Genomic DNA, 19744 nt, shown 5'->3' on the forward strand with positions numbered 1-19744 from the left:
CAGCATTTTTCACAGCCCCTTTTTGTTCAGTGTAGATGTCGTTGCTGTTGGACAGTCGGCGGTGGTGTGGATGGATGGATGGCTGCTGAAGTTGAGGATGAGGAGCGTCGACGCAGAGGGCCTATGCGTATTTGGAACAGATAGTCGCTGCTTGGAATTGAAATGGATTTCCATGGGACAGAAGAAGTGAACCAATCTCTTTGTGCGTCAATGGATGCGACAGCTTCTTGTTGACTTTGAAACTTAGCTTGTAGCCGACGTGTGCACATTTTGAGCATGACGTGTCTGATCCACTGGTTAAAGCACACTTTGATTCTCTCCTCTTTCATCTCAAGCTGCTTCAAACAACAAAGCGTCTGACGGAAAAGTGGTTAGGACTGCACGACTGTCTGTGTTTTATGTTTTGTGTTGTGTTTATTATTTTACTTGATGTTAACTGTTTTGTTAAGCCCTTTGTTATAGCTGCCGCTTTTGTGAAAGCGCTACATAAATCAGCATGTATTGTACTTCAAAATAAAAGGCCTGTAAAATCTGAATTTTTACCTTTGCGCTTGTTTAAAAAAAGTCATAAAAAATATGGCCCTTGTGAGAAAAAGCGAATCGGAAATGGATGGATGGACAGATGGATGCATGTTTGGTTTCTCTTTGATTGTTGTTGCGTTATCTTTTTCCCTGGCTGTTGTATTTGGGTGAAATTAACAGTTTGGTTTGTTGAGTTAACCTTAAATGTACGGTCCATCCATCCATCCATCTTCTACCGCTTATCCGGGTCGCGGGGGCAACAGCTTTAGCAGGGAAGCCCAGACTTCCCTCTCCCTAGCTACTTCTTCCAGCTCTCCCCGGGGGATCCCGAGGCGTTCCCAGGCCAGCTGGGTGACATAGTCTCTCCAGCATGTCCTGGGTCTTCCTCTGGGTCTCCTCCCGGTGGGACATGCCCGGAACACCTCACCAGGGAGGCGTTCAGGAGGCATCCGAATCAGATGCCCAACCCACCTCATCTGGCTCCATTCGATGTGGAGGAGAACCGGCTCGACTCGGAGCCCCTCCCGGATGACCGAGCTTCTCACCTTATCTCTAAGGGAGAGCCCGGACACCCAGCGGAGAAAACTCATTTCGGCCGCTTGCATCCGGGATCTCGTTCTTTCGGTCACGACCCATAGCTCGTGACCATAGATGAGGGTTGGAACGTAGATCGACCGGTAAATTGAGAGCTTCGCCCTTTGGCCCAGCTCCTTCTTCACCACGACAGACCGATACAACGTCCGCATCACAGGTTTGGTTTGGTTTGTTTATTGAACATAAAACATATACAGTAATAATTTGACAGAAAATAAGGTAGATAAAAAAGTAAAAGAAAGAAATCAGTCTTCATTCAACACAGTTATTATGTTCAAGGGAGTAGGATGAAGTAAAAAAACTTATCTAGTCCTACCCCGTTATGTGTTTATATCTACTAAATCATTTTTATATCAATCAGAAAAGAAAAAGTAATAAGAAGTCTCCATTAAGGCTCATACTTTACCCTTAACCGTGATATTTTCACAACTTTTGGTTTGTATCGGGATTATATACATCCTCACCCTGGCACTCTTGTGTCAATTTTCTCTTGTATTCATAATGGATATTGCAATACCTTTCTCTATTTATCAACTTAGTTCTGATTTATCATTATATTTAATGTTTAGAATTTATCATTTTAACTCTGATTGGTGTAGGTTGTTTGTACTATTTTTTTGAATTTGTTTTTGAACTCAGCAAGCGATTTACTCATTTTTAGGTCCGTTTCGAGATTATTCCACAGATTAACACCTTTGCTAGATACACTTATTTGCTTGATGTTTGTTCTTGTTTTGAGTTTTTTGAATAAGTTGGTACCTCTTAATTCATAGTTGCTTTCTCGAATTTCAAAAAACTTCTGAATGTTTTGGCAGAGCAGGTTATTGTGTGCTTTGTACATTAATTGGGCGATTTTAAAGTCAACCAGGTCATAAAATTTCATCGTATTTAATTTAATAAATAGTGGATTTGTGGGTTCCGTATATTTTGATCTATTAATAATTCGAATTGCTTTTTTTTGTAGTTTGAGAATAGGGAGTGTGTTTGTTTTGCAGGCATTTCCCCATATTTCCACACAGTAGGTCATGTATGGTAATAATAATGAAGTGTATAATGTGTACAAGGATCTCTTATTTAGCACTTCCTTGGTTTTGTAGAGGATCCCTACGGTCTTGGCTATTTTTCTTTTTACGTTATCGATATGTGGTTTCCAACATAGTTTTGAGTCTATTACTAATCCGAGAAACTTGGTTTCATACGCTCTTTCTATTTCAATTGAGTTTACCATAATTTTAGCTTGGTGTTTGATTGGTCTTGTGCCAAAAACAATTGACTTCGATTTTTTCAGGTTAAGTGACAATTTATTTCTGTCGAACCAGTTTTTTAATTTGTTTAATTCGTTTTCTACGGTTGTCAGGAGCTGTTTCAGATTTATTCCAGAACAGTAGAAAGTTGTATCATCAGCAAATAGGACACATTTAAATAGTTTTGAGACCTTGCAGATATCATTTATATATAAGATGAATAGTTTTGGACCAAGCACTGACCCCTGAGGTACTCCGTGAGTGATTTTCAGTTGATTCGTTTTTTTATTGTTGAGTTGCACGTACTGATATCTGTTTTCTAAATAACTTTTTATCCAATTATAAGCTACACCTCTAATGCCATATCTTTCTAGTTTTTTCAATAATATACTGTGATCTATTGTGTCAAAAGCTTTTTTTAGATCTAGGAAAACCCCAACAGTAAATTCTTTGTTGTCTATATTAGTGGTTATTGCTTCCACAAACTCCATAACTGCCATTGAGGTGGTCCGTTTTTCCCTGAAGCCATATTGATTCTCACTTAACAGCGCATGCTTTTGTATAAAACTATCAAGTCTGCGAGAAAATAGTTTTTCTAATATTTTTGAAAATTGTGGTAGTAGTGATATTGGTCTATAATTTGTAAACAGATGTTTTTCTCCACTTTTATAGATTGGAATAACTTTAGCAATTTTCATTTTTGATGGAAAGATACCAGCTTTGAATGACAGGTTGCATATGTGTGTGAAAGGTCGCACTACATATTCTATAATCTGCTTGATTATTGTCATATCAATATTAAAGCAATCAGTTGACTTTTTATTTTTAAAAGTTTTTATAATATTTGATACTTCTTCTTGTTTTACTGCAGTAAGGAACATCGTGGAGGAGTTTTTTTCTCCGTATCTATCCACTTCAAACAGGTCTGTTGGATCAGGAATTTGTTTTGCTAGGTTACTGCCGATGTTGACAAAATACTCATTAAATTCAGTTGCTATTTCTGCAGTTTTTTCCAAAATAGTATTTTTGCCTTTGATAAAATACTCTGGATAATCCATTTTTTTAGGACTATTTCTGATTACTTGGTTAAGTATTTTCCATATTTCTTGTGTGTTACCTTTATTCTGCTCTAATAGTGCATGATAATGATCTCTTTTACTGGTTCTTATAATATTTACTAATTTATTTTTATAGGTCTTATATTTTTTTTCTGCTTCTTCAGTTCTGAATTTTAAAAACAATTTATATAAATTGTTTTTCTTTTTACATGCGTTTTCTATGCCTTTTGTTATCCATGGCTTACTTGGGTCTTTATACTTTTTGGAAACTTTAGTTAATGGAAAATGTTTATCATATAAGAAGATTATGGTAGACTGAAATACTTCAAACGCTGTATTTGGGTCTTCGTTTGAGTAGACCTCGGTCCAGTTTTGTTTTTCTAGGTCTTGCTTAAAGGCATCGATGGAACGTTGGGTTCTTAGTCTTATTTCTGTTATACAAGTTGTTTATTTAGCTTTTCTATCGAAATAATTATGAAAAACTGCAAAAACAGGCAGGTGGTCACTTATGTCATTAATGAGAAGTCCACTTTCCATTTTATGATCAATCTTATTTATAAATATGTTATCTATTAATGTGGCCGTGTCAACTGTTATTCTGCTAGGTTTCAGGATTACTGGGAAAAAGCTGTTGCTGTACATAATATTTATGAAGTCAGTTGTTTTTTGTGTCTATTTGGGTTTAATAAGTCAATGTTAAAGTCACCACATATTATTCGTGTTTTCTTATCGTTGTAGTAACTGAGCATATCTGTTAGTTTTTTATTGAATGTGTCAATCCATGTTCCTGGTGTCCTATAGATGCAGCTTATGATAATATTTGATGCCTTTTTATTGTGTATTCCAATGGTTAGACATTCCATTAGGTTTTCTATTGTGTTTGTCAATCTCTCGATTTTACTGCATTTAAGTGCTTTGTCTACATATATTGCAACCCCCCTCCTTTTTTGTTTTCTCTATTAGTTGCAAACATTTCATAACCTTCTATTTCCATTTCAGTTGTTTTATCTTCATCAAGCCAAGTTTCCGATATGGCAATTATTTTAAATTTATTGAATTTAGTCAGGTATTCTTTAATTTTTGTGAAGTTTTTATAGAGACTTCTACTGTTTAAGTGTATTACCGAAAGTGCATTTTCCAATTTTATATTAGTGTTGAATTGTTCATCCAGGTAATAGTCAGAGTTTGTTACCCTTTGTTTGTTGTTGAAGAAGTTATTGTCTGGGTCCAAATTGTTCTCGGGATCGAATGGCTTATAGTCAATATCTTCAAAGGGTTGGAAGTTCATGTTTTTGGGATGTGAATTTCCCGCTCCCACACGGTCGTCCATGGCTCCCTCACGGCCGTCGTTGGTTCCCTCGCTGTCGTCGCTCGCTCTCTCACCGTCATCACTGGGTCCCTCGTGGTCACTGGCTCCCTTGCGGTCATCGCCGACTCCCTCACGCTCGCCGGCTGGCTGCCTCCCGGCGCTCTCACGCGCGCTGGCTGGTTGTCTCCCGGCTGCCTCAGGCTCGCCGTCTCCCGGCTCCCTCGCGGTCACTGGCTCCCCTGCAGTCGTCGCTGGTTTCCTCTCGGTCGTCTCTCGCTCCCTTGCGGTCGTCGTTGGCTCTCTCACGGTGGTCGCAGGCTGGTTGTCTCCAGGCTTCCTCACGGTCGCTGGCTTCCCTGCAGTCGTCGCTGGCTTCCTCGCGGTCATCACTGGCTCCCTCACGGTCGGTCGTCGCTGGCTGCCTCGCGGTCGGTCGGTCTTGAAAAAGTTATTGTCCGGGTCCAAGTTGTTCTCAGGGTCAAACGTCTTGTGGTCAGTAGGGTTGGAGGTCATCAAAGGGTTGGAAGGGTCATCAAAGAATTCGAAGTCCATGTTTTTTGGTATGTGAATTTCCTGCTTCAGTAGGGTCAGAGTTTTTATTGTCGGGTGGTGAAAAATTCTCAGTATGCTGCTTGATGGTGTTGAACTCGAGCCTGTTGTGTTGGAGTACTGGTGCGGGGGTGGACAATAAGTTTGTTATGTCTTAAGTAGGCAGTTTCCCCTCTGTCACGTGCAGCTTTTAATTTTGGGAGGAGCTCTTTTCTTTTTTGTCGTACGGCATCTGTAAAGTCTTCGTTAATGTAGATGTTGGAGCCTTTTAAATATTTTGCATTTTGTAGGATCCTTGATCTGTCCTTGTTTCTTAGAAATTTCACCACAACTGGCCTTGGTCGAGGTCTTCCAGGGTCTTGTCTTCCTGTGCGGTGAGCTCTCTCCACCTCAATTTGCCCCTGTATCAGCAGTTTCTCCTTCAGGATTTTTTGAACTTTTTCCTCTGTTTCAGTCCACGTTTCTCCCGGTTTTTCCTCAATTCCATCAATTACTAAGTTGTTTCTTCTTGACTGTCCTTCCAAGTAGTCCACCTTGTCCGTTAATACAAGCATGCCGTCACATACTTTGTAGAATTCCGTTTGCATGTCTTTGGAATGGCCAGTTTGACAGATTAGATTTTTTTTAATGTCGTCTACCTCTTTTTGGGTAAAGTTGATGCTGGTTTTTATTTCTTGGACTTCCCTGGTAAAAGTGTCAAGTCGTGAGTTTGTTGAGTCTATTATCATCTTGACAAATCCTTTGAAATTTTCCTGTTGTTGTTGCAAGAGCGCCGTAAAAAGTTCTTTTTGTTGCTGGAGTAATTCATTTACTTGAGTGAGGGTCAGGGAATCCTCTTCCTGCTTTATGTCTTGCTTCTGTTTGGGTGGCATTTTGTCGGGTCTCGTTGCTAGCCGGTTGTATGCTAGTTTGTGACGTGTCCAGTAGGCTTGCTGCTGGGTGTTTCTAACGTGGCAAGTGGGTTTACCGGCTCCCTCACGCTCGCTGGCGTTTGGTTGGTTGGTCTCTGGTCGTGGGTTCCAGCTGCGTAGCGACTTTTCGCAGTTAGCTTCCGTGCTAACGTCCGCGGTTAGCTTCCGTGCTAACCAGCTAGCGTTTCGTCCAGCCTCCTCTTCACGTCGCCAATTTCTACACACGCGCTGCCACCGTGTTTCGCTCTGTTCTTTACTTTCAAATGTGGGAAAGCTTCACACGAGAGAAATGTTGACTTTACTGTTGCTGTTGCTGCTCCTTCTTTCCGCTCGGCAATGCGTAGCAACTCACAGACGCTGCACCAATCCGCCTGTCGATCTCTCGCTCCCTCCTGCCCTCACTCGTGAACAAGATACTTAAACTCCTCCACTTGGGGCAAGATCTCCCCCCCGACCCGGAGGGGGCACTCCACCCTTTTCCGACTGAGGACCATGGTTTCAGATTTGGAGGTGCTGATTTTCATCCCAACCGCTTCACACTCGGCTGCGAAACGCTCCAGTGAGAGTTGGAGAGCCCTGTTTGAAGGAGCCAACAGCACCACATCATCTGCAAAAAGCAGGGATGCAATACTGAGGCCACCAAAACGGACCCCCTCAACGCTTCGGCTGCGCCTAGAGATTCTGTCCATGAAGGTTATGAACAGAATCGGTGACAAAGGGCAGCCTTGGCGGAGTCCTACCCTCACTGGAAACGATTCCGACTTACTGCCGGCAATGCGAACCAAACTCTGACATCGGTGGTGATCAGTTGACAGCTCCGCCCCTCTCTTCACCCGAGTGTCCAGAACATGCGGCCGCAAATCCGATGATACAACTACGAAGTCGATCATCGAACTGCGGCCTAGGGTGTCCTGGTGCCAAGTGCACATATGGGCACCCTTATGTTTGAACAAGGTGTTCGTTATGGACAATCCGTGACGAGCACAGAAGTCCAATAACAAAACACCACTCGGGTTCTGATCGGGGGGGCCGTTCCTCCCAATCACGCCCCTCCAGGTCTCACTGTCATTGCCCATGTGAGCATTGAAGTCCCCCAGCAGAACAAGGGAGTCCCCAGCAGGAGTACTCTCCAGCAAACCCTCCAAGGACTCCAAAAAGGGTGGGTATGCTGAGCTGCTGTTTGGTGCATATGCACAAACAACAGTCAGGACCCGTCCACCCACCCGAAGGCGGAGGGAGGCAACCCTCTCGTCTACCGGTGTGAACCCCAATGTACAGGCACTGAGCCGTGGGGCAATGAGTATGCCCACACCTGCTCTGCGCCTTTCACCGTGAACAACTCCAGAGTGGAAGAGAGTCCAACCCCTGTCGAGAGAACTGGTACCAGAACCCAGGCTGTGTGTGGAGGCAAGTCCGACTATATCTAGTCGGAAATTCTCTGCCTCACACACCAGCTCGGGCTCCTTCTATGCCAGAGAGGTGACATTCCATGTCCCAAGAGCTAGTTTCTGCAGCCGAGGATCGGACCGCCAGGGTCCCCGCCTTTGACTGCCGCCCAGCTCACATTGCACCCGACCCCTTTGGCCCCTCTCATGGGTGGTGAGCCCATGGGAAGGGGGACCCACGTTGCCTCTTCGGGCTGTGCCCGGCCGGGCCCCATGGGTGTAGGCCCGGCCACCAGGCGCTTGCCAACGAGCCCCACCTCCAGGCCTGGCTCCAGAGGGGGGCCCCGGTGACCCGCGTCCGGGCAAGGGAAACTGAGTACCATCGATTTTATTTTTCATAAGGGGCTTTGTGAGCCGTGCTTTGTCTGGTCCCTCACCTAGGACCTGTTTGCCATGGGTGACCCTGCCAGGGGCATAAAGCCCCAGACAACTTAGCTCCTAGGATCATTGGGACACACAAACCCCTCCACCACGGTAAGGTGACGGCTCACGGAGAGGTAAATGTACGGTGATTTTGTTTTACTGTATTCCAAAGCAGTTATTTCAGCTTGAGTTCTTCAATTAAACGGTGTGGACACAAATGTTACTTTTAAATTCTGTTAATTTATCACACAAATGTCAATAAAATTGCGTTCAACAATGTTGTACTGATTAAATACGTATTTACTTTCTTATATGTCAATTGGTTGGATTCAAATCAAGATAATGACGAACCACAGTGCGGTGCTGCGACGCAGGGCGTCAATCAGAGCAATGCACGACTAGATTGATTGTGATTGTGAATGTCACTGTTCAGAACGACCCCGCCCCCTCAGCGAGTGCAGACATGAGTCGGGCTCGTGTAATAATAAGACACGTTTAGATGATCAGTTCAGGCATATTTATTCTATTGCCAAATCAACTTGCCAGCACGGTGTAACACAACCGATGGGAGCGGCTCTATTGGAAGTGAAGAGGCTGACGGTCTAAGGATGGCAAAGTGCGGATGTCCAACACTCAGACTCAGACTGTGCTAAACCACTAACTGTTGCTGTTTTGGAGCGTCTCTGCAAGATGGTCAAGAACTTGGAGAAACTGGAACCCGTGCTCAAATATTGACTGAAATCACGGATTTGGTTGATCGACGCCACTAAAGAGACATAAGCCACGGACTCAAGGCTGTCTTAAATTCTTGGACAGCCTGCCAAAAAAACAACATTTGCTATCTCGACCTTCCCCTGATGAAAGTATGCACGGAAGCTCGTCCCCCACAATCACCCCCTCCTTCATACATTCCCTTGGTTCACCGTCTTCATTGTTTATGTCTTGTGACCACTGTCATATGCTTGTGAAGGAGTTTTTTTTGCCTAATTCAAATTATCCTCAAAATGAGAGTAGTTCGAGCGTGTTTTTTTTTCTCCTCCTCTCCCTCCCTTGTGGTTTCTTTCTGACTTCTGGGTTGAGTGAACGCTGGCGCGTTTTGGCTGCCGCTGCTCAACCCATATTGTTTTGTGTTTTTTGTTATTGTAAAGCAGGGGTCCCCAAACTTTTTCCTGTGAGGGCCACATAACGTTTCCCTTCTCTGATGGGGGGAGTTGAATTTGGCGATAGAACAGCAGCATACCTGTTAGCAAAAGGCAAATAATGTAGATGTCTTCCACATACTCCACGGACAGTACTGTCAGGCACACCGGTCTCCACTTTCTCCATGGATCCAGGGTGTATCTGGCAGCAAGTGTCCCCGGAGGGCAAGCAGGCTCCCCACTGCCCGCTCTTTTCGTCAAAATTCTTTTGTCGATTACCGTATTTTCACGACTATAAGGTGCCATTAAAAGTCTTAAATTTTCTCCAAAGTGGACAGGACGCCTTATGATGCTGAGCGTCTTGTGTATGCGCTGAGTTCCAAAATCTGACTGACAGCCGACACGCTGTTTATATAGAGAAAAGGCGGAAGTGACTGTGGACAGGCATGCAGGAAAGAAGTCGGCCAATCAGTGAAGGGTGGACGTGTATATATACAGATATGGAGAGAGAGAGAGGACAGGCATGTGGGGGAGCAGTCCGCCAATGGGTGAAGGGTGGGTGTGTAAAGGGACGCTCCAAGCAGGTACCAACACCTGTATAGCGTGTGGCAATATGCATCGTTGCAAAACAACTTCGGTTTTGGTTTCTAAGAACCCCGAAAATAAATTCTACATAGAGACACGCCTACGAAGCTCAGTTCAAACTTCAAGCCATCGGTTATGCTTTTGACATGCGTGCTCATCTCACAGCAGCGGTGAAAAACCAAGTCAAGCAAATGAACTCTGAGCTTGCCGTTATTCCCGGAGGCTTGACAAAAGAACTCCAACCGCTGGACATCGGCATCAACCGGGCGTTCAAAGTAAAGTTGCGAACGGCATGGGAACAATGGATGATCGATGGCAAACACAACTTTACAAAGAGTGAGAGGCAGCGCTAGGCGAGTTACGCCACAATTTGCAAATGGATTGTGGCTGCCTGCACGAACGTATCTGCTTGCCCTGTTGTTTGAGTTTTTGGCAAAGCCGGCACATTTCTGTGGAGCCACATGGCAATGAGAGTGACTCTGACAACAAGAGGGAACACTGCGTTTTTGATGGATTACCGGTACTTGCACAATTGTTTGATTCTGATACAGAGGATGAGAACTTTGGATTTCTGGGTGATGATTGATCGAAAAACGTGAGTACATTGTACGATGGCTAAATAAAATACAACGGAACTCAGTTTTGCTTGCGTTGCCTTTTTAAAAATGTGTTTTAGCTTGTATCTGTATGTCTTGGCATGCTACCGTATGCTTCAAGCTAACGTGTTTTTAGCGTGCGCGCATGCATGCCGTATGTTTAAGCTGGCGTATGTTTTACCACTATAAAAATTGCGGCCAATAATACAGTACGTTTTGTCTATGTGTAAAATACAGAAATAGCACCCATTAATGAGACTGCGCCCAACCATACGGTGCGGCGAATGGTCGTGAAAATACGGTACATCGAGAGACCAGCCAACTAATTTCATGGTTAGTTCTTCGGATGAAAACACGGTAGGAGGCTAGGAAAAAAAAGTTAGACAAAGACAGCACAAAAAACTAAGTGGCGAGCAGGGAAAAAAAAGGTGGGAGGGCAGGGGAGCTGTGCAAAAAACGTCCGCCTTCGTTGAGAGCCAAGCAGAAAAATATTGAATCTAATTAAAAATGCAACTGTCATAATTAACTCAAATGAACTAAAAAATTAATCCTGATCACTCACGGATTTTTTCGCGTTTCAGAATTTCCTTTTATATATTTTTTGCCCTATTTTTCCCCATTTTCATGCTCTCATCAACATGGAATCATTAATCAGTTTTCTATGTGCAAAATGCAAATATTTACTGAAATTTTGATTTTCAATTTTACATGAACAATTTTCACTTGGAGCAGTTATTCAGACATAATCTCACACAATATTACTGTCCATCAACAACAGTGAGAAAAATATTTTGTCACACGACAGCTGCTTTAACAGCTCTTTTTATGGAATCAAAACAGAGCAATATAACATTATAAAGTGCACATCTACGGTAAACTAGTACAGTAAATATTCCCATCTCTGGAATTCTATGGAAAGGAATATCCTTTACCCGGAAGAAAAACCTATGCATTAACATTTTGACTACGATATTACATGTTACCGGAAGTTGCGTAAGCGGAAATTCCACTACCCGTTACCCGGATGCAGGTGTAATGCCGCGTAAGCTTAAATACACGCTACGCCCACCAGATGCGACGGAAAAGACAACGTTGAAACGAGTTTTTTCGTCGCGTTTTTCGATCATCAGATTCTAAATGACGACATGCAAGTGAGTTTTTATTGCTGTGCGTTTTACTGTAACTGTGAACGATTTTAACTTTATTCACTTACGTCCTGTAGAACGCGGCACTAGCTTAAAAGCAGCACCCACTCGACACGACCGAAGAAACGTGTTCGCTTCGCCGTTTTCATTCATCAGATTCGAAAGGGAGACGTGTAAGCGACTTTTTTTGGCATGCGTTTTACTGTAATTGTGAAAGATTTTAACTTTATTCACTTACGTCGTGTAGATCATCGCATCGAAACAGAAGAACTGTAACAACTGGAGCGGAGCGAGTGAAATGTATCCGTTTGAGCGAGGCTGGACACAAAGTTAAAAAGATCCAGCAGACACTTGGGTTTGAAAGACGCAAATCTACGAAACTTTAAACAACAAGGCATCGACTTCAACTCCTGATGACAAGCCACCATCCAGCAAGGAAGCAATGCAAATGGCAACAAAAATCCTTCAGTATGCACAAGAATTACCAGACATCGGTGATCAACGAGACAGTTACTTGCAACTAGCAAGAAAACTGTGTGACACGCAGGCAAACATTGTCATAAACCAAAGAATGCATCCAACAAAACAATCCAAAATACATATTTTTTCCCCGAGACAGAAAAAAATAAACATTAAAATACTGTACGTATTTTACTGTTGTGATTTTTTTTGATACACCTGTATAGCAGTTTTTGTTATATAAACAGTATTTGGAGAGTATATTTTTGTATTTTATTGATTGTGTTGTTACACGTGCATTTTGTCAACATACTTGCAGGTTCATAAAGGACATGTACCATGCTCATTTCCCAAATGAGGAATTTCTGTTATCAGGACAAATTGGACAGCGCAAACACGATTCATTTCGGATGATTACACTTGGTTCGATGACAATACTGGAGACGTTTTATTTTCAGTGTGGTCGCTACCATTGCACCGCTAAACTCTCGACATGCATCAGCGCACAGTTGGTGTCAGACGACCACAGAGAAGCTCCACCCGCTTTATTTATACGGACACAGAACACTGTAACCTTTCACACAAAATAGTTCCAAACAAGTACCAATCGCGTCAGTGCCATACATCGAACTCAACGTAATGCCTGCTCTTTATTCACCAGAGGCTCATCAACCGAGTCTCTTATTTCTCTCCTGAAATAGTGTCTTCTCCCGCTTGGTGTACCTTACTTGGCCTTCTCCACTACGTACAATTTCCGTACACAGCTTGTAATGGAGGCTCTCGCTGGCAATCCGTAGTGGAGTTGTTAAATGCAATGCGAATGATTTCAGCTTGAGTCGAGCTGTGGACAATCTTGACAGCTTGCATGTAGTAGCCATACATTTAGCTGTGGCTTCAGCAAATTTGTTTTTTGTCATGTTATCCATTTTCTTCACTTTGAAATGATCCAATCCTGTCTGTCTGAGACGAGGGGGCGGAGTACTCTCGTCAGCTGTGTGCTTGGCCATTAAGTGGTATTTCACACTCGACGTGCTATGACGATAGCTCAGTTTACGACTGCAAAACATACAGGTAACTTTGGTCTTGTCAGTGGAACAATCTGGCAACTTTTTAAAAGTAAACTTTCCATTCATAAACTCTTAAAGTATCAGTTTTCGGTGTCTCGCGTTGCCGTGGCTGGCAAAACAAAAGTGTGTGGACCTGTGCAGCGCGCTTGTTTTGTTTCTGGTTTATTTATAGAGAAACATAACATCCGCTGTAACGTGTGCTGCGTTAATCTCGCAAGAAAAAAAAATTATAACGTTACAATTCATTTCAATTAATGCCAACAAAAACGCGCTAAACTGACAGCTCTAATATATATATACTGTATGTATTCACGGTCACACCTCAGGACAATTTTGAGCAGGGGTTGGGAACTTTTTGACTGAGAGCTATGAAAGCAAAATATTTGGAAATGTATTTCAGTGAGAGCCATATTGTGCATTTTAAAAATGAATTCAACATAATGCCCGTATAATAATCCTCTTAATGTATTCTTTGAAATAGTTTTGTTATAATAATCACTATTAATGGAAATGGGTTTTATTTATTGTTTTTTATGTATGTATTATTTATTATATTTATTGCTCAAGATCCACCAAAGCTAATGGACTTGCTGGCGGGTCCATATACGGAGTTGCTGCTGGCCAGCTTGCATCCTGCTCAGTAGCTTGCACGCTTCCTTTCTGCTGTCTCCCGCAGTGTGTTTTGTTTCGAACGTAGAATGGTGTCAAAGTGCCGCGCGACATCCGACTGTTTCATCGATGGTATTTTGTCATCGCAAATTAGACAGCGCAGAACCTGTTCTCTTCACGAAAAAGAATCCTTCGGTCCATTCGCCCTGAAGTGGACCATACTCGTCATCTTTTTTTTCCTTTTCACCAACTGCTTTTTTGAAGGGTTAGCTTTGAGCGAATGACCATGGCAGACTGATTACCTGTTGACCCAGCAATGGCCAACGTAGTTTCAACAGTATCATCCAATTAAAATTGCTTGTGCAGCCCTGAACAGGACATAAGCAGTGAAAAAACAAACAAACAAACAAACAAAACAAACAAAAACTATTTTGTTATATCTGCAAGCCAGATGCAATCATCCAAAGAGCCGCACCTGGCTGGCGAGCCATAGGTTCCTAACCCTTGATTTTTTTAGCATCAGTGTCCAAGTCGTACTTGATTTTCCCAACCACCCGCATCACTGCATTTCCCTGAATTTGTATTAAATCCACGAATACAGGACATGTGGTACTGTGTTTCCAGATAAAAACACCTTGTGTTAAATCTTCATGTCCAGTTACAGTTGTATCGTTACTCGTCAGGACTTCTCAGACGAGTTTAGTCTGCTCTTAGTTTCCGCTCCTTGAATCGAGAATTGTGAATCGCTTGCTGGTATCAAAAGCGGGTTAAAAAGTCAAGTTTAAAAATAACTTAAAATTTAAATCAGATTTAAGTTGGTAAAATTATTAAATGCTGTATTGTAAGTGAATATTGATTGAGTCTGAGAGTAGAGTGATATAGAAATGTGCCAGTGTACATTGACGTTTTCCTTTCAGATTGCGAAATGCCAAATGAACAATCAATGACAATTTTAAAATAAATCAAGTTAAAACTCACAAAAAAACAAGGGGTGGGACTAGATTAGTTTTTTTTCTTCTTACTTCCTTTGACCATCTATATTGTGTTCAATTATCACTTTGTTTTTATTTTTTTAACTTCCCTTGCCTTGCTCCCAAATGTCTGTTATCTGTTTCTTAGTTCAATAAACAAACAACCCAAAGAAGGCCCTTGTGAGGATACGCGGATCAGAAAATGGATGGATGGGTGTACCGTGCCTCAATAACAATGTTTGTGATGCATGCTTGTCCATTTTTTTTTATTAGTGTCAAAGACGGGTCCTACCTCCAATGCGTGTTACATAACTCACTGCACAGGGTGTCCTCGATTTCAGACAGTTTCCTTCCAACGTTGGAAATACTGCATAACCCGAAAATTTAAATTGAAATGTGCTGATCGCATTACAACCTGTCAGGATTTTAGTGTACATGTGTACAGAAAAACGGCTTTTGGCCATGAATGTAAAAGACACGCAAAAGGGTTGTTCTTGTACCAAGTGTAAATCAATAAAATTCAATAAGATCGTGGCTCACGTCGTTCAACCCTGTCATCAATCGAGGACTCCCGTTTGATTGACCAGCCAGTTGTCTGCGACACAATTTTGGTGACTAAACATTACAGAAGGACTGCCCTAGGAGAAGATGCCGACAACAGATAAACTACCTGCGTGATCATGCTAAAAGTACTTTATATTTTATTCTGGAGTTCCCCGCTAACCTGAGTTAGTTATAGATGAAGCAGGCTTGCTAACACGAAAGAATGAAAAACGATCACGGGCAATGACGAAATACACAAACATGTTCTGGATCCATTGGGATGTGGAAGTCTTCTGGTACACGGCGATTTTGTAAATAGCTCAACAACTCCAGGGTGAGTGCCATTACGTTCGGAAGGACCTCTGCGGAATGCGCCTCCACTCGCAAAATTGAAGTCCAGCCAGCCGCCAGTGCGATTGTTAATACTCGACATTACGGTAATGTTGGGCATCGGAGCGGCATTGGCAACATTCAAAATAAAAGCCTTCCAACTGATGCATGCACGTTTTTCCTTTGGGTTTCAAAGAATGTAACTAAATAATTTCTTGGCGGTCAACTAACGATGAGTTCACCAAGGGAGAATGAAATCTGCCAGAATAGCACCAAGAAGCATTCCAAAGTTCATTCATTCATTCATTCATCTTCCGAACCGCTTGATCCTCACTAGGGTCGCGGGGGGTGCTGGAGCCTATCCCAGCTGTCTCCGGGCAGTAGGCGGGGGACACCCTGAATCGGTTGCCAGCCAATCACAGGGCACACAGAGACGAACAACCATCCACGCTCACACTTACACCGAATGACAATTTAGAGTGTTCAATCAGCCTGCCACGCATGTTTTTTTGGAATGTGGGAGGAAACCGGAGCACCCGGAGAAAACCTACGCCGGCCCGGGGAGAACATGCAAACTCCACACAGGGAGGCCGGAGCTGGAATCGAACCCGGTACCTCTGCACTGTGAAGCCGACGTGCTAACCACTGGACGACCGGACCGCCGTTCCAAAGTTGAGATAAAAAAATAAAGTCATTGTTAACTCTACTGCAGTCGTTAAAAAAAAAAAAGTAATTTTAGTTATCCCACAACCAGACCAAGTCTGAGGCAAACCCAAGTATCCAACCACAGTACTTTATTTCAGATCTGATGCCGCATTTCAAAATAAAAGGTCAGGATATCAGCAATTGTAATGTTTTATCCTGATTTTAAAAAATCATTAAAAACTGAGTTTTACTTATCCCGCAACCCCACCAGATCTATGGCACAATGAGACACCCCAGGTATCTAATAAGACTATGTTGTGAACAGACAAATATGCTCTCAATTATGTCTTGTTTTACTTTGAAGGGTCTGTTCCAACGTCCGGTTTGTCCATTATATATACTGTGTGTTATACTTGACTACTGACCAATTCTAATAAAGCAAGATACTGTCACGTAGACACAGATTTTTCCTCCGTTTATCCAGCCGCCTTGAGGGGGAACACGCAGGTATACTGCATAAGTAAGCCGCTGACAACAGGTTATGGGCCCAGGAAACCCCCAAGAACGACTGAAGAAAGTTTGAAGCCGCTGAGAAGAGCGACGAACTGCGAACTCGGTGAAGAGGTTAGCATAGCTTAGCTTCTAGCTGCTAATAGTGCTACCTCGTGGTGCTACCCTAGACTACCGTAGAAGCTATGGAGCAGCCAAGCCACGGCTCAAGCAGATGGTCACGTTTAACTTTTAACGGAGATGAGAAACGGTATGAGCTCTGGGAAACAAAATATTTGGCCTACTTGCGGCTACAGGGGCTCAAAGAGACTATTTTGAGTGAAAATCCGCAGTTTGTTGACGTAAATGAAGAGGCTAAGGACAAGGAACAGAACGGGATGGCCTATGCAGAGCTGATAGTTTTTGGATGACAATTAGTCTAGGCCTGGTCATGCGCGAAGCTGCAGATGATGGGAGAAAATCCCTGAAGATTCTTCGAGAGTACTATGCAGGTAAAGGGAAACCTCGCATAATAAACCTGTACTCTGAACTGACAAGTCTGCAGATGGGAAGCAAGGAAAGCTTAACAGATTTTGTGATTAGGGCAGAGACTATCATCACAGCGCTAAGAAATGCAGAGGAAGTCATGAGTGATGATCTTCTCATAGCAATGGTGTTGAAAGGACTTCCAGAATCCTTCAAATCATTTGCAGTGCATGTAACACAGAGTGAAGAAAAGCTCAAATTTGCTGACTTTAAAACTAGACTGAGATCATATGAAGACACAGAAAAACTCTGTGCTCAGGTGTCAGATAATGTGATGAAAGTGAACGTAAAAGATAACACTCCAAGGGGCGACGACAAAAACAAAATGGCGGATATGGTGTGTTTCAAGTGCGGTGTAAAAGGGCACAGAGCAAGAGCATGCCAAAGAAGACAGTTATTGCAAGAGTTCAACGCACAGAGATGCAAACTGCAGACGACGACCGAAGAGTGAACAAGCTAGACAAGCTGCAGAGGGAGACGGCAACAAGTCGTATGCTTTCTTGACCAAGGACCGGGAAGCAGACATCGTTCCAGGACATGGTGTGAAGACGAACAGCCTAATGGTAGACACGGGTGCTACATCCCACATCATCACAGATGAGACAAAGTTCAAGAGCTTCGATGAGACCTTCAAGGCTGACACACACTATGTTGAGCTAGCAGACGGAACCAAGTGCCAAGGCGTGGCGAAACAGCGGGTAGAAGCAGAGGTGATCCTCATCGACAGCAAAGGACACCACCATACAGCGACATTGAGAAATGCACTGTTCATCCCTTCATATCCACAAGACATTTTCTCTGTGATGGCTGCGACGGCAAGTGATTTTCAACGAAGGAAAGGACATGGTGAAAATGAGTGATGGTACTGTATTCCCTGTTAATGTGCAGAACAATCTTTACTACCTATCTACTGCAGAAGAGGGTAATGACAAGTGCAAAGGTTGTTTTGATTTGCAAACGTGGCACGAGATTCTTGGCCATTGCAATTACAGTGATGTGCAAAAGTTGACAAAAGTGGTTGAAGGTATGGTAATAAAGGGGAAATGTGACAAACCTGTATCACCATGTGAAGTGTGTATTCAAGGGAAGTTTGTACAAACCAGAAATGGAGAGCCGGATGCAAGAGCAACAGAGGTCTTTGGCTTAGTGCATACAGATCTGGCAGGACCTATAGATCCAATCTCTATAGATGGACACAGATTTGCAGTGTCGTTTACTGATGACTTCTCAAGTACAGTTTTTGTGTACTTTCTCAAACAAAAGAGTGATACAGTGACTGCCACAGCAAGCTTTTTAGCAGACACTGCCCCCTATGGGAAGGTTAAGTGTATTAGATCTGACAATGGTACTGAGTTCATGTCCTAAGAGTACCAAGAACTTATGCGTAAACATGGCATTAGACACGAAACCTCAGCACCATACTCACCACACCAAAACGGTACAGCAGAGAGAAACTGGAGGACTTTATTTGACATGGCTCGATGCATGTTACTTGAAAGTGACCTACCCAAAACTTTGTGGACTTATGCAGTGCAGACAGCGGCAGTGGTCGGGGACCGATGTTTTAATAATTGCACAAAGCAGACTGCTTACTTTATGTTGACTGGAAAGAGACCTGATGTTTCACAAATGCAAAAGTTTGGTGCTGTGTGCTATACATACAAGCATGACAAGAAGAAACTTGACTCTAGAGGTGAAAAGTGAGTTTTCATTGGATATGACAAAAATAGTCCAAAAAAGTACAAAAACACAGAATGTTGAAATTTGTGACAAAGCTATCTACACAGCAACAAATCCAGACAGAAATGAGCTCAGATCAGGATGATAGTGATGATCTTTTGGACTCTGATCGAGCAGACAGCCATATACGGCTGAAACGGTGCAGGATGATTCAGAAATGGGCAGCCTTGTATAAGATAAGATAAGATATCCTTTATTCGTCCCACACTGGGGAAATTTACAGCCTCCAGCAGCAAGAATGTATGTAGAAAGAAGAAAGTATCTGACATGGTAACACAACCAAGCAGTGCAGACAGTGTGAGAAAATAAACTAGAGCCAAAACGAAGCCTAGACGCAGCACAACTGGCTATTGTGTATGTCTGAATGAAAGAGGTCCTGTTGTGTCATGGAAAACCAAAAAGCAGCAAACTGTAGCATTGTCGACATGTGAGGCTGAATATATGGCACTAGCCGCAACTATTCAAGAATGTTTACATTTGACCCACCTATTGAACGGTTTGAAAACGTGTGGACACTCACCTGCCAAAGTGTTTGAGGATAATCAGGGTACTATAGCTCTAGCAAAGAATCCCGTGAACAGGCAGAGGAGCAAACACATTGATATTAAATACCATTTCATTAGATCTACTGTAAATGAAGGCAAAGTAGACCTACAGTATTGTCCAACGGAAGTGATGCTTGCAGATGTTATGACGAAACCTGCATCACGAATTAAGTTGTCAATTCTTTTCAAGTTCTTATTTGGGTCTTGAGTATTTTATTTTTGATGTAAAGTGACTAGGATGCCAAGAATGTGAGAGCAAGTGGGGGTGTTGTGAACAGACAAATATGCTCTCAATTATTTCCTGTTTTACTTTGAAGGGTCTGTTCCAACGTCCGGTTTG

General features: G+C 42.8%; 1 protein-coding gene across 1 annotated transcript in view; it reads left to right on the top strand.

Moving 5' to 3' along the window:
* Positions 1–19744, top strand: part of LOC127593748 (uncharacterized) — a 55084-nt gene that overhangs the window by 31403 nt on the left and 3937 nt on the right. The gene's annotated exons all lie outside the window — the stretch shown is intronic.

The sequence above is a fragment of the Hippocampus zosterae genome, chromosome 21 (assembly GCF_025434085.1).
Source record: "Hippocampus zosterae strain Florida chromosome 21, ASM2543408v3, whole genome shotgun sequence".
NCBI classification, from domain to species: Eukaryota; Metazoa; Chordata; class Actinopteri; order Syngnathiformes; family Syngnathidae; genus Hippocampus; species Hippocampus zosterae.